General features: G+C 45.8%; 1 pseudogene; it reads right to left on the bottom strand.

Annotated features, from left to right (window-relative positions):
• Nucleotides 1-10,666, bottom strand: part of LOC113981461 — a 33,047-nt pseudogene extending 22,381 nt beyond the window's left edge.
• Nucleotides 10,667-14,952: the final 4,286 nt, after the last annotated feature.

Raw genomic sequence — 14,952 nt, 5'->3', positions numbered from 1 at the left:
TTGTATTTAGAATTATGTGAACACAGATAAATCTGCCAAGGGATTTGTTTGTGTGATAAGTAAATTGAATAATTTGTTCATCAAATGAGTTCTGAATTAATAAAGTTCTGAGTTAATAAAGTTTACAAATAAGTTAGTTGTTAAGCTTATGTTAAGCTTGTTGCTTAAGCTGATATTCCTGTGGAATCATTAAGTGCTGAATAGCAGAGAGTTACAAGTTAACTGTAGTTACAAGGCTTGTCAGCTATCCTGCTGTTTTGTAGTGTCTGTTCTGAGTATGTTTTCAGGAAACAAAGTTGCGAAGTGTTAGCCCCAGAGTTATGATAGACCCTTCTGGAAAAAGCCCCAACATGGCTGGTCGTGAGGACAGGAGCAGCCGTTGTCTTCCCTCAGCAACAGGACTAAAAGCCCGCGAACCGAGAATCCAATAGCGGGAAAGCCCGCGAACCAGGAGTCCAATAATGGGGAAACCCGCGAAACCAGAACCAAACAGAACAGAACCCGCGAAACAGGGACCAATAATAAACTGACATGACTGGGGGGGTTGGTTGCAGAGGGTATAAAAGAGGGGCTTTTGACCGTTGTGGGTGCAGTCCGTGGCAAGGCAGAGGTCCTCCCGGCCATCCAGTGCGCTGATTTGCTTTTTTGTCGTTTTCAATAAATCGTTTATTATTTTCTAAATTATATCTGAGTCATTTGACTATATCATTTGCCAGAAAACAACAAAATTGCACTAAGTTCCATATTTATTTACAAAGTCACCTCTTTTTTTTTTCCAAAGTTGGAAAGATTACTCTAAACTTAGAATTCCTGTTAAGAGGAAATTTAAAATTAACCACAGAACTAAAACCTAAGTTCAAACCACATTAACTATACGTCAGCAAATGAGAGGGCATTTTCTTTATGCTCTAAGCCCTTTAGTAAGCTCTTACAGTCTGAGGCAAGAAAATTATTCTGGGAATGTCTGTACCAGATAAAGGTCACAAAAGGGTCACTGAATAAGTGTCTTCATGATGGCTTCCTAGGGACTTATTTTCCTGTAAGATCCCATTTTACTCAGGGTCTTCTCCTGGGATAGGCTGTGGTCAAGCTGTTTAACTACAGTTTTCTAAATACACTGTAAGGTACCAATAGCCTTATAAAACAGCACGATCACAGGTCCCCGGAAAAGTTATCCTACTCCAAAGCAAGAAATAAAACCCCCTCAAACCTAAAAGTTAAAATTCTTACCTCAATGCCATCAAAGTCAAATTTGATAACTGGTACATAGACATCCTCAATGGCCTGTGAAGGAGAGCATGTGTGTAATGAAACATTGTTTTGCTGCTTTAATGTTTTTCCTATACTATGATAAAGTATAAAACTTTAAACTGCTCAACTCCTCAGTATAGAGTTGCTTCCAAAACCAAAGAAAATTGCTAATAACCCTCCAGCAGTGTAGCATTATTATGATACTAACACTAGATTTTATTAAAAAGTTACTTAGGCAAGAGATTCAGGGGCTGATCATGTGTTGTAACAAATTGTCAGTGCACAACAATCAGGATCGGCCCCTTCCTACATTGTAGGGGGCGTGTCCAGGGTACAGGGAGACGTATGGGGCAAGGATGCCCAAGGGAGCATGCGCCGAAATAGACAACCCTATTGGTTAGAAGGTCACATGGTATTAGGGGATAAAAGGGACCGCGAAATTTAAATAAAGCCTCTTTGATTCCACCACCTCACGAAGAGCGTACCCATTTCTTTATCATATAAAGACCAGCCACGACACATGGACCCCACATGTGGCGCCCGAACCGGGAGCTGAACCTACATTAGGTAGATTAAAATATCCTGAATCAGGAAAAAAGCGGTAAATTCCAGTTATCGTATTAATTTTCATAATACGGGAATTTTTCACCGAAAAAAACTTAGACGTCTGTAAAATCATTGTCTCGGTGGCGTCCGAGAAACGAAAGTTAATTTAGTGAGCTCAAGAAATATTAGGGAAAAGTGCGCAGGAACAAAGAAGAAAGAAGGAAAAAGAAAAGAAGAAGGAGAAACGGAACGGCAGGCGGCGAAGACCGGAGCCGGCGACCACGCAGGCAGGAGCGGGCAGCGAAACAGCGAAGCTGAGTTACTAAAGCTGCAGCCCCCAGCCCCCACCAAAGGGGGCTCGGAGCTACTGTGTTTTATCTCACGAGCTGCTGCCGGGAGCTCTGCAGCTAAAAAGCAGCAGAAACCCCGGGCAGAGGCAGCTAAGCCGCCCCGTGCCGCCACCCCGGACGCCCCGGGGACCCCAGGACCCCGCGTGCCGCCCCGCCGCCCCCCCGCGCACGCCGCTAGTGGTTGCCGCCAGCTGCGGGACCGGCGCCTAGCGCCTGTTGCCTAGCAACCCGGCAAAAGCCGCGGTTTGCAACTGCCGGGAAACGACCGAGCCACGCACGTGCTGCCGTCCCCCTCCCCCCCCGCCGCAGGAACCCCACGCCGGTCGCGCCGGGACTACCCGCCAAACGGAACCCAGCGCCGCCTTATCATCACCTGCGTTTGCCCACCGCCCCTGCCGGGTCCCGCGCCACGCTTAAAAGCCACGCGGGACTGGTAGAAGCCGCGCCGCGACCCCCCCCCCCCCCCCCCCCCCCCCCCCACCACCCAGCGGATTGCGGGACCTCCGGAGCCGCCTCCTGCCAGTACCTGCCTGTCTGTGACGACAGCGCAGACCCTCCACGTCGAAGAAAAACCCACCAGAAGCGACGCAGACCCTCAAGGAACCTCCACCGCTTTTCCACCGCTTTCCCCCCACGCCCGCCGGAGCCACCCTGGACCTTGTGCCACGTGGAGGGACCCCCCTGCCGCCGTCTGTAGCCGTACCGCACCCGCCGCCGCCTCGGGAACAGCCGACGGACACTGCAGAGACGCCGAGAAGGAAAAAAACCCGGAGAAAAAGCAGCCGTCCGACAAACCGAAAGTAAAAGCAGCCAAACAAAAAAACCCCACCCACGTGTATCTGCAGCCCCGGGACTAAGGTAAACATAGGAGACTTTGTCTCCATGGAAACCTCACAAGACATTGAAACATTAACTCTACTGCTAAAATCTTACCGCACCCAAATTACAAAGGCAGAGTTACCAAAGTTAGTAAGATTTATTAGGTCTGTCTACCCCACACTGCCAATAACAGAAGTGCCACATATAGATACATAAGAAAGACTGGGACACATTCTGAACCACAAGGCACGCGAGAGAACGAAACAACTATCCAACACCAACCCACACCCCTCCCCACTCACACTGCTAGCAGCAGCACAACCCATAGGCATGAGGGGGGGAGGGAAAGGAGCCGTTCTTGAGTTAAGTTTCGGGTCGGGAGCCGAGAGCCACAGGGACACAGCTCGCTGGGAGGGAACAGAGCCTGAAATGCGGGATCCCAGCCCATGGCGTCAGTGCAGGAGGCTCTGTTACAGTGATGAGGGAGGTAACCCAGCATATTTGCCACCCCACGCTGTGGATGACCAGCCACCGTGTGTCCCGCAATGGCTGCAGCCATCTTGCCTGCCATGTGGACCAGAGACCAATCCGTCTCTTCCGGCCCCAACACTGCACCACCCATAGGCATGAGGGGGGAGGTAGCTCCTCCCCCACGCCGCCTCCACCACCCACCACCACCCCTCCACAGGGAACCGGGCTTGCTGGGACCACAGGGGGGATGAGGAGGAGGGACCAGGGATAGTTTCACTGGGAGGGAGCGAGGAGGCAAACGGGGGAAGGTCAGTTAACATGTGGAAACAATGTCAGGACAAGGCGTTTCGAGTGAGAAGCTTGAAGGATATTCAGGTATGCTCAATCGAATTCAACCAACGTCAGTCCCCTCAATTCCAGCCTCTGCTATATGAGGCTACAAAGAAATTGAGGCAATCGGTAAGAGATGCTGGCATGTCCTTAACCAATACTTTCAAGTATTTGGAGACATTGAGTTCCATCTATTTTTTCACCCCACACGACTGGAAGAATCTAATGAAATTAGTTCTTATTAACACCCAATATACAGTCTGGTTATCTGACTTTCGGAAGAATTGTGCTAAATATGCAACTAACACCCAAGCAGGCATAACAACAAACCAATTAACCGGGGAGGGAAGTTACAGCACAGTAGATGCCCAATCAACCTATCCCCGGGAGGTGTACAAAGTAACAGCCAAACAGGCCCTTAAAGCCATGAGAAAGCTTCTCACTACAGACCAAGATAACAACCTGTCCTCCACAAAAGTGTTAAAAAGTTGTACTGAACCAAATCCACGATACTTAAATCGGCTGCAGTCTGCTTTAAACAAGCAAGTTGAATACAATAAAGCCAGAGAGATGCTGTATAGGCAATTGGCTTTTGAAAAGGCGAACTCAGGTTGTAAAAGAGCTTTGCAGGCCCTTCCTGAAAGGGAAGGCTACAGCATTGCTGAGCTAGTTCGGCCCTACCAAAGAGTTGACTCTGTGGAGCACCAGTCTGCCTCTCTAGCTGTGGCCCTAAACGCCCAGCTAGGAGTACAAGAAGAGGCCAGACATAGAATGGGTTGTGTCAGATGTGGTGACACTGACCACTTTCAAAGGGATTGCCCTTGGAGACCCTTAGCAGCAACATCCCACAAATACCCAAACAGCAGGGAGTGGGTTGAGTTGTACCAAGGGTGCTGTGGGTGGGGCAGGGGCTTTGCCACAAGCATCGCACTGCTTGCTGCTGTGCTGCTCGCCATCCTCCTCTTTGCTGCCAGCTTTCATGAGCAAGAGAGGAAGCAGCTTGAGGCAAGCCACAATGTGCCAGCAAACAGCCCCAAAAATACCCCTGTATTCTGCACCCCCAAGAAAGGTGACAAGTGGAGAATGCTGCAGGACTTTAAAGCAGTAAACGCAGTCATAAAGCTTACAGGAGCGTTGCAGCCTGGACTGCCCTCACCCACTATGCTCCCAGCAAATTGGCCACTAGTGGTAACTGATTTAAAGGACTGTTTCTTTACCATCTTCCTGCACGCTGAGGATGCGCCAAGGCTTACCTTTTCCATCACGACCTTGAACAATGCACAGCCCATGCAAAGCTATTGCTGGATTGTCCTTCCTCAGGGGTTGCAAAATAGCCTGGCGAGATATCAAACAACCACGATACACCATTATGTAGATGACATACTAATAAACACGGCCACAGGAAATGAACTGCAATTTACTCTTACTGCTCTAATCAAAGCTGTCCAAGATGCAGGGTTACAGGTTGCTCCAGAGAAAATCCAGCAATCACAGCCCTGGACATACCTTGGACGGAAAATCACGCAGCAAGAAATTTCTCCACAGCTACTGCAGCTCGAGGTAAAAAACACTTTATATTTATACGATTGCAAAAGCATCTGGGAGCCATCAAATGGTTAAGGCCTATTTCAGGCACAACCACAGAGGAGCTACACCCTCTGTTTGAGCTGCTAAAGGGAAACTCCAATCTAACGTCTAAGAGGTCTCTGACAGCAGAGGCAAAGCAGGTGTTAGACATTTATGCCAGGGCAATAGAGGGCAGACAAGGCAGAAGGAGAAATCCTGAACTGCAAATCTGCCTGGCCCTCGTCCCCAGCAGGTACCAGCCATTTGCAGTTTTGTTTCAGTGGGATCAGACTGAAAAAGACCCACTGCAAATTCTGGAGTGGCTATTTCTGCCCCACACACCACCTAAAACTGTGTGGACTACTAATGAAATGTTTGTCAAGCTTGTCATTAAAGGCAGAGGACGACTGCAGGAACTAGACGGAAGGGATCTTGCCATCATCTACATTCCAGCTACAAAGGACAACTTGGATTGGATGCTAGCTAAGGACGCAGGATTCCAGGCTGCCTTGTCAGGCTTTGACGGTGGCATTTCAATCCATCTCCCTAAACACAGATTATGGGCAGAAATCGGTAATTTACCTTTAAAAACCACAACCAGATGCAAACATGAACCAGTGAAAGGCCTCAGGGCCTTCACAGATGCATCTGGGAAAAACACAAAAAGCTGTGGTGACTTGGGTAAAACCCTGCCACAGAACAATAGGAATGAGAGGTACAGACCATGAACCAAAGCTCTGTGCAGGTTCTGGAACTGTCTGCCATTTGTATTGCCTTGGGAAAATTTTCTGAACAACCTATTAATATTGTAACTGACTCTTGTTATGCTGCAGGGTTAGTCTCACATCTCGAAAGTTTGTTTCTTCGAGACGTCTCTAATCCTCATCTGTTATTTGAAATGTGTTCTATATGGGTTCTTGTCAATCATAGAAGGTTTGATTTCTATATAATGCACGCAAGGTCACACACTGACATGCCAGGGCCAATAGCTGACGGGAACCAGCAGACTGACAAAGCAGCAATGTTTAACGCCATACCCAGAGTCTTAGAGCAAGCGAAATTGTCTCATTCATTTTTCCATCAGAATGCACGTTCTCTGAAGAGACAATTTCAAATAACAATCAATCAAGCTCGAAACATCATCATGTCATGCCTAGACTGTCAGAAAATCACACCCATGCCATCTCAGGAAGGTGTTAACCCCAGAGGGTTAATGGCAAATGAGATTTGGCAAACAGATATCATACACATCTCCAAATTTAGCATATTAAAATATGTACATGTAAATAGATACACATCCACAATACATAACCTCCATGACACCCACTGGAGAAAAGGCCAAGAGTGTAAAACACACTGGCTTAGTTGCTTAGCAACCCTTGGTACCCCAAAACAGATCAACACTGACAATAAAACAGCTTCACTTCCTATCAAATAGGAAAATTCTCACGTCACAGGTATTCCATACTAACCCATCAGACAGGCAATTATTGAAAGGGCACATCACACACTGAAACACGTTACATGAACAACAAAAAAAGGGGGGAATCTGTGTAGCCCGCAAGAGCATCTGTGAAAAACCACGTATGTTATCAATTTTTTTAATTGTGACAGCACTGAAAGAAGTAAGTATGAAAAGCAACACAGATCTCAGGCTTGTGCCTCTCCCAAACCACCGGTCATGGTAAGAGACTTGATTTTGAGACAGTGGACGGGACCGCTAGATCTCGTGACTTGGGAGAGAGGCTACGCCTGTGTAGCTACAGGAAAAGAGTTAAAATGGATTCCTTCCAGGTGTGTTAGACCCTACCTAGGTACACAACCACAACAGCAAGAACCAGAGTAACGCAGAAGTTATAAAAGAGCTATGTTTATGTTTCAGGTTTACATTTTAGGCACGACCAGTGTGGCAAAAAGCAGTCTATAAAAATCCATGAATGTGTGTATGATGAATGGGGCAAAATTAGTGCCAATTTACCGCCTTCCTCATCCACAAGGTGTTGTTTCAGCTTTGTTAACAAGTCAACTGATTGAGCCAATTCACAAAATTTATTCAGTGCCCCAATGACTTTGAAATCTTGATCTTGCAGAACCTCTTATACCTTATTTCTACAGCAGTTACTACAGCTCTACTTGATACTTTAAAGTTAAAAGTTGAATTTTAGCATAAATCCTAGTAGTATGACCTTTAAAAGAAATCGAAAGGCTTCAGCTGTTTTTATCAAAACATATAAAAAACTCCTTACCTTGCTCTCGGCAAGTTCTGAAATCCGTTCTCTGACTAAGTTATTCAGTTTACCAAGGGCAGTTGTCCTGTAAAAAAACCTCACACTAAGTTTGATTTTAAAAAAATAAAAAATAAAAAAACAAAACCAAGAGGTTAACAAATTTTACAGTCTTGTTATACCTCTGGTACAGTTCTTCCTTATCTTCGAACACCCCAAATGACTTCATTGCTTCAATCAGCTTCTGAGTGTGAGTGTGGTCTATATCATTAGGAGGAGCCAAGCTAATTGGAGAGGTAAGTCCATAGTGCCCTTGAGGCTGGTTCTGCTGCCTGGAAGTACTGTGAAAAAATAAAGGACTGAGCACATATAAAAAAAAAAGATAAACCTTATTGGAAAACACCCTTCAGCTTACAGGTTTCCATATCCCACTTCTGCTCTTTTACCCAGCATTAACATAAATGAAGGAAAAAAAAAAGCTCATGATTTTTAGATAACTTGAGCTAACTTAGAAGACACAACTACTTTAAAGAAACCAAAATCAAACATTTGTGAATGTAAGAAATTATCCAAGTATGACACCACACACAGGGTAATTTTTAGGCACATTTCAGTTTTATATCTGTTTTGATTTAAGGATATTCCCAACAGCTTCCTGCTAACATTAAACAAGACAATTTAACTTCTTTTAAGTGTATTGTGGTATTTTGACTGATTCTGGAAGGGCACTACAGTTGATTGTAGAGGCATATAATGAAGTGATCTGTTCAACAGAGTTGGTGCAATAAATTCAGTGTGTTTTTATATAGAACCCTTGCTTTAGAAAGGGGGAAATGAAAGAAAAGCACCTTATTCTGCATTACTAGTTGAAACCAGGACAGAGAAAGGAATGGGACAGGAGGTAAGAATGGTGCTTAATGCATCAAAGGTCTCTACAGAAACGGTAGCAAAAGGGGGAAACACTAAAAGGTCTGCACAGCTCATCATACTTGTCAGAGTTCATACCCAGACACTAAGGATAAAGAGATTAATGTGCCATTATTCAAACTGGGTAATTTCCACCTCCTCATATGGACAACTTCAAAGAATTACTGGGTTGGTCAAGAGATGTGTGTTACTATTTAAGACATCCGACCCATTTTGGCTGGAATAAGATTAGGAAGTGCTCAAGGGACAGCTTCTCCACTTGATTTTAAAAAAAGACAGCTTATTACATAGTTCCTTATTTCTAGTCTTCCAAGTCAGAACATCTGTTTGGTTACAAGTGTAACCAGGGCTTGACCTAATCAAATAGACAGACTTCCACTCCATAAATAAAAATATTCATAATACATGTTTTCCTTCTTGTGATATCATTTTCACAACAAATACAGGAGGAAAGCCTGTGCTTAACTGCTGTGCATTACAACTGAATCAAAACACCTACAGCAGCAACTGCTTCCAAGTTTTACGCATTTCTTGCATTGTAAGGCTTGTACCTCACAAAGTTTGCACAGAACAAGAATGGGATTTAGACTACACCAGCCAGCATTTAAGATCTTTGCAGGGTACAGAAAGGCACCATCTGCCTTTCACTGCCCCATTCTTCCTACATGTCAGAAAATTAGAGAGTGACATAAAGGACAACATCAATTAGATAAATTTAGTATTATTAATATAAAATATGTATATTTAGTTATTATTTGTATTAAGTTCTTCTAGTCAGTAGTAGATATTTTTCAGTTGTTTGTACATGTTACTGAAAGCTTGACCTCACAACTCAAAACCTGATGAAAACAGCACTTGGAAATTTTTATGGAGTGACTTCTGCCCAATAGAATTTGTTGCCCTTTTGGAATTAAAAATAAATAAAACCTTATTTTGCTTTTTCAAGTGTGCCATACTTCCAGGCATATATATTTAAGTGATCTTATGGATCTTAACACACATGGTACACTACCCATTCATCCTCCTGTGTAAACGAGAATCCTATTGCAATTTAACATTTTTCCCAACTCCCGCTACAATTTGTGGGCCACAGCAAACACCTCCGACACGCGTCTGTTCTGATACATCCCACTTTTACACAAAAACCCAACTTAAACGGATTTACTCCAGGTTTTGTCCCTTTTTCACAGCTTCACAAGGCAGCAAGGAGTCTCTCCCACACGCTCCCAGAGCTGGCGGGCAATTCACACCACACGGGTGATGGCGTCGCCTCCAGCCATCAGTGCCAAGGAGCAACGACTGGAAACCAGCTCCTGAGCCACCAAAACAAGACAGCAGAAAACCAGGAAAACCAAGGAACGAGGAAAGACCCCTGTACCAGGGTGAATTTATGCTGATACTTTTGGTCTGTGTTTGGCCCTGTCACCTGTGAAAGCTTTGCTCTTTCCCTGCCAAGTTATGGGAAAACAAGCACTGATAAACAGGAAAGTTGTCCTTGGAGGGAGAACTTCTGTATAAACTGTTTTAATTGGTCTTCTGTGATTGGTTAATGGCTCGTCAAGGGCATTTGGAGGAGAAAGTGATGATGAAGTGAGGAAGGCTCGCCCCCAGACTCAATTAAGAAAGACCCCCAAAACATACTGCGCATGCGTGAGGGGATTTCCGAAGTTCTCACGCATGCACAGAAGAGATGCACTTACATAACCAGGAGGTGGGACTGAGGGCCTCTGGCTGGGCGGTGCTGGCCACACCTAGGAGGTTGTGGTCACTCAGTTAATTGTATATAAGTAGATAGTGCTTTCTTGGAGGGGAGCTAACTTCACACCAAGGACAACGTTGCCTTTCGGCGGGGACGCCTGCCAGTTTTGTGAACTTACTGACTCTCCAAGGATGCCGCTTCTGCTATGGGTAATTATAGGCACGCTGGGTCGGTAAGATAACTTTATGGGCAACAACTGGGTAACTGGGGCTTATTTCTCTCCTCCTTCCTCCCTTTTGGGTTTGTTTGTTTTGTCGGCCACCCTTTTGGTAATAAATCTTGGTTTTTGTTAAGCCTTCAACGGTGTCGTGGTTTCAAGCTTCAGTATATCCTCGAACCTCCTCCCTAATACAACCCCACCACCTGGGACTTTTGGTGAAGGGAACCCAGCTACACCCTTCACTGCTGTTGCACTAGCTCATACTGCGCGGAGCCCGCAGGCAGCCGCCAGCGGGGTCAAATCTCCCCGTACTCCCTGTGCCCAAGGCTGGGGCAGGGTTGCTCCTCTGCAAGGTTCTGCCATTGCTGTTGCTCGGTGATGACACTGCCACCGCCACCACCACATGCGGTGAGTGTCAGGCGAAGACAGCCCCACCACCCGCACTCCGCCATTTATTTCAACCACAATTCCTCCCTCGACAGGAAGGAGGTTTCACCCCCCGCCCTCCCCCCCAAAAACCCGCCGGGGCCCCCCTCATGGGGGTCGGTCTAGCGGGACTCCCTCCCAGTGCTGTCCCCTCAGGACAGGGCGGGAAGGCGCAGCTGCCTCACCCGCGCATCTCCTTCATGGCGTGCGCTCACACAGCCCACACCACCACCCGCGCTTCCCGCCCTTCTACTCCACCGCCTTCCCTGCGACCCCTGCGCCCCCGCCCGCCCAGCGCCCCCTGGCGGCTGCAGCGGCGAGTGTCCCCTCATGTCCCCTCCACTGTGTGGCACAGGAACACCGACCACGTACCAGAAAGGATAGTCATTCCCTGTGGTGGATATATCATTCCCCGGGGAGGATATTCCTTCCCCTGTGGTGCTGACACACCCCCCGAGGCTGGGCGGGTCCTCTGCCTCCCTCACACAGCCGAGGGATGTTTCCCCTCCTGATACCCCCTTCCAGAGAGAAGGGATAGGAAAAAAAACAACCAGGAATTGCTGTTGTATTAGTTTGTTCTCATCCAGTACGTGGTAAAGAGCAAGCCCAGTGTCCCCTGACTTCAGCTGGTATCGAGAGGGTTTAACACACATTGCTAATGACAACAGTTGAGTACTCACCATAACTGCCAGATATAATTTTCATGGGGTCATGGAATGGGAAGGGACCTTAAAGATCATCCAGTTCCAACTCCCTGCCATGGGCAGGGACACCTTCCACTACCCCAGGTTGCTCCAAGCCCCATCCAACCTGGCCTTGGACACTTCCAGGGATGGGGCAGCCACAGTTTCTCTGGGCAACCTGTGCCATGGCCTTACCACCCTCACAGGGAAGAATTTCTTCCTAATATCCAATCTAAACCTACTCTCTTTCAATTTGACCCCATTCCCTGTTGTTCTGTCATTACATGCTCTTATAAATAATTTTGCCCCATCCAGTTCCCTTCAGGTACTGGAATACTATAATAATTTTTGGGCCAACATAGTCTGTTACAAGCTAAATATTAAACCAACCAAACTACCCTGTGAGACCATGACATTTAGATGACAATTCCCCACTTGCATTTGAGCCTGCAAAAAAGTTAAAAATCAAAAACCTAGTGCTTCTGAAGCAAGGCAAGGTCTAGAGAGCAAATGTAATATAGCAATACGAAAATTAGAGAGTTAATTTGGAAAGCAAACCCTAAGTAAAAGCACAGAGAACTTGGTCTTAGAAACAGTGGAGGCAATAATTCATTAAGGGTTGCAGAACACACTGACACGAAAGAACAGAAGCATAAGTACACAGGAAAACAGAGAGAACTAAAAATGCAAACACACATAACATTAGACATATGAAGGAAAAACAAAAGGAGATAAGGGAAAGAGAATAAACCGAGGCCCAGGTACCCTTGCCAGATATCAGGAACCTCTGCCAGATACACTAGGAAATCAGCCAGATTAGAGAAGTTCACAAAGTTTATGATGATGATGGAAGAAAGGACAAGAGTTCATGAGGCCGAAGAACAGGAACGACCCCTCAGATTCTCCCCAAATTGAAGACCACGCCCCTAACTCCGCCCTAACTCCACCTGTTATGAATATTAAAAATGTATGTTGCAATATTATGAATATTCATATTGTATGATGCAATTGCTTGGCAAAAATTGTATAAAAGCCCAGCTGTGAATTGCTGGAACGAAGCAGTTTGTCCAGGGAGACCTGGCTGCTTCCCGGCGCCATAATAAACATACCTCCTGCTTATAGACTGAAAACTTTGTCTTTGAGCAGTTCTACCTGCACCTTTTGGGGCATAAAACTGGCATAATTTTGGCGAGCCAGGCAGGAGTGGTGGACTCCCCAGGCCGTTGATCCAGGGGGCCAAGGGACGCTCTCAGGGCCCCCCGACTGGATTTCTGTCGGCAGAGTCTCCCGGACCCCTTGGCTCTACGCCCCGGTGGACAGGAACCTCCTGCTGCAAATTAAGAGGTATTTATACTTTTGTACTTTAATTTAGAAGGAAAAGCGCTTTGTTTAATGGGGGTAGGACACTACCGCTCGAAGGGGAGCCGGGGGACGCCTCGGCATCAGCCCCTACTGGGTTCGAGTCCCAGGTATTAAAGGTAGCAGGTTAGAGTCCTGTGGGGAGGGTCCCGAAAGGGTCCCTGAGACAACGGAGAAAAAAAAAATTCTGATTGCTATTTGTATTGTTTTGTTTGCCTTCTGTGTATCATAGACTATTTTGTAAAATGTTGTGTGTCATAGACTATTTTGCTAAATGTTTAGAGTTCTATATGGGAAGTGTTCACCTTTTATGCTTTTGTGTATTGTCTTAAAAGTGCTTTTGCTCTGGCTTCTCTTGTTTACTTTCTGTTTTGTGTGAAAGATTGTCCAGTAATGTATTTAAAGTTGCGTTTGACCTAAAGATTTGGTAGACTAATGATCCTTAACTTTTCCTTTTGAACTGTTTCAAGATTTGGGAGTGTTTCCTTTTGATTTTCTTGAGACAAGAGGCTTTAGGACCCAGGGGAACTTCTAGTCCTACTAAAGAATTCCTGGAATGCGGTAGTTAGAGATAATGTACTGTGAATTTCTTTGTAATGTTTCATTTTTATATGCTGCTTTTTACAAGCTGCTCTGGTCTGTGTTAAAATTGTAGTTTGTTTGATTATTTACAGGAGATAACCTTGGTAATCCTGAACAAGTAACAGAAACTATACCACGCAATTTGAAACGTAAAAGTGTGGTGATAGTTAAAGCTTGGAAAAGACCAAGGGAGCGAATGTTATTGCCAAGGGAACGAATGTTATTGCCAAGATTCACTCAGATTAAGTATATTCTGCTCTTAAGTGGTAATGCAATAGAAAACTTTAAAGAACTTAAAAGTGTGCAAATGTGTGTGCGTGAGTGTCTGAGATGCAACATCACTGTCAAGCGATTGCAGAGCCAGAAACAGATAAAGTAGCTGGATGCTGTATGTATGAAGTGCTGAGACAAAGTAAAAGGTATTTTAAGACAGTGGAACAGATTAAAGAAAGTGTGAGCTTGCTGTCATAGTGTGTCATCTAAGAGAACTTATAAGACAATCAATTTCGAGGAGAGACGAACTAGAGTACAACCCTCTAGTTATTCAGAATATTTGCAACTGGAAACCGGTTTAGGAACACAACCCCTGGATCAGCTGGTATATTACTGACGCTCAAATAATTGGAAAATCCGAGGAGAATCTTTCCTTGAAAGATTAATATTTGTCAGCAGTGGCTAGTACATTATAGATAGATATTCTGTGCATGACACGGTGGGACAGATTGAGAAAACAGATTGAGAAATCCTGGATAAGTGCATAATTAAGCCCCTAAAATAATAATGGGAGGCCAGCAAAGTAAAGAAAGTAGCCTGCTAGAATCAGGAAGGGAGGAGAAAGAGAGCACCCTGCAGAAGTCAAAAAGGGATGAAAAAGAAAGTAGTTTGCCAGAATCAGAAAGGAATAGAATAGAAAGTAGCCTGCAAAAGTCAGAAAGAGATAGGGAAGAAAGTAACCCTCTGTTATAGGTTATAATCTGAGAGAGGAATTTTTCTTTCCCTGCTTCCCTGTAAGAGAAACTGAGCTCAAACAGGGAAGGGGGAAGGGGAGGCCATTAGCTTCACAAAAGATTTAGCCAGCCTGGCTACATTCCTAGCTAATGGCCCATTGGCTGGCTGGCTCTGCTCGGACGGGAGAGAGGCAGTTTTTTTGCTGGGCTCTCTCTGGAGGACAGAGACAGGGTCTGTGTGCAGAGCATTTGGAGAGAAGGCCTGGAAGCCTGTTTGCCTGACTGCCCGCCCTGGACAGCCCGGACTGCTGATTTCAACTTGGTCGGGGAGCTGTCTCTTGGCCCCGACCCGGATCTGCTGTGTTTCATTGGAGAATCTCTGTGCTCGCTAGGAGGAAAGAGGAGCTTTTGGGACGCTACCACCTGGGAACCACAGTGAGTCCTGTTGGAGGTGAACTGCCTTCCTACTCTTTTCCCTCCATTGAGGGGTGGGGGTCCCCCATCTTCCTTTCGGCTCCTTCCGTGATCTGAGACTGGCCCCAGGCCCCTCT

Source organism: Neopelma chrysocephalum, unplaced genomic scaffold (assembly GCF_003984885.1).
Source record: "Neopelma chrysocephalum unplaced genomic scaffold, ASM398488v2 Primary Assembly neopelma1_96561, whole genome shotgun sequence".
Classification (NCBI taxonomy): domain Eukaryota; kingdom Metazoa; phylum Chordata; class Aves; order Passeriformes; family Pipridae; genus Neopelma; species Neopelma chrysocephalum.
The sequence above is the reverse complement of the archived record's forward strand: the minus strand, read 5'-3'. Positions and strand labels throughout refer to the sequence as shown.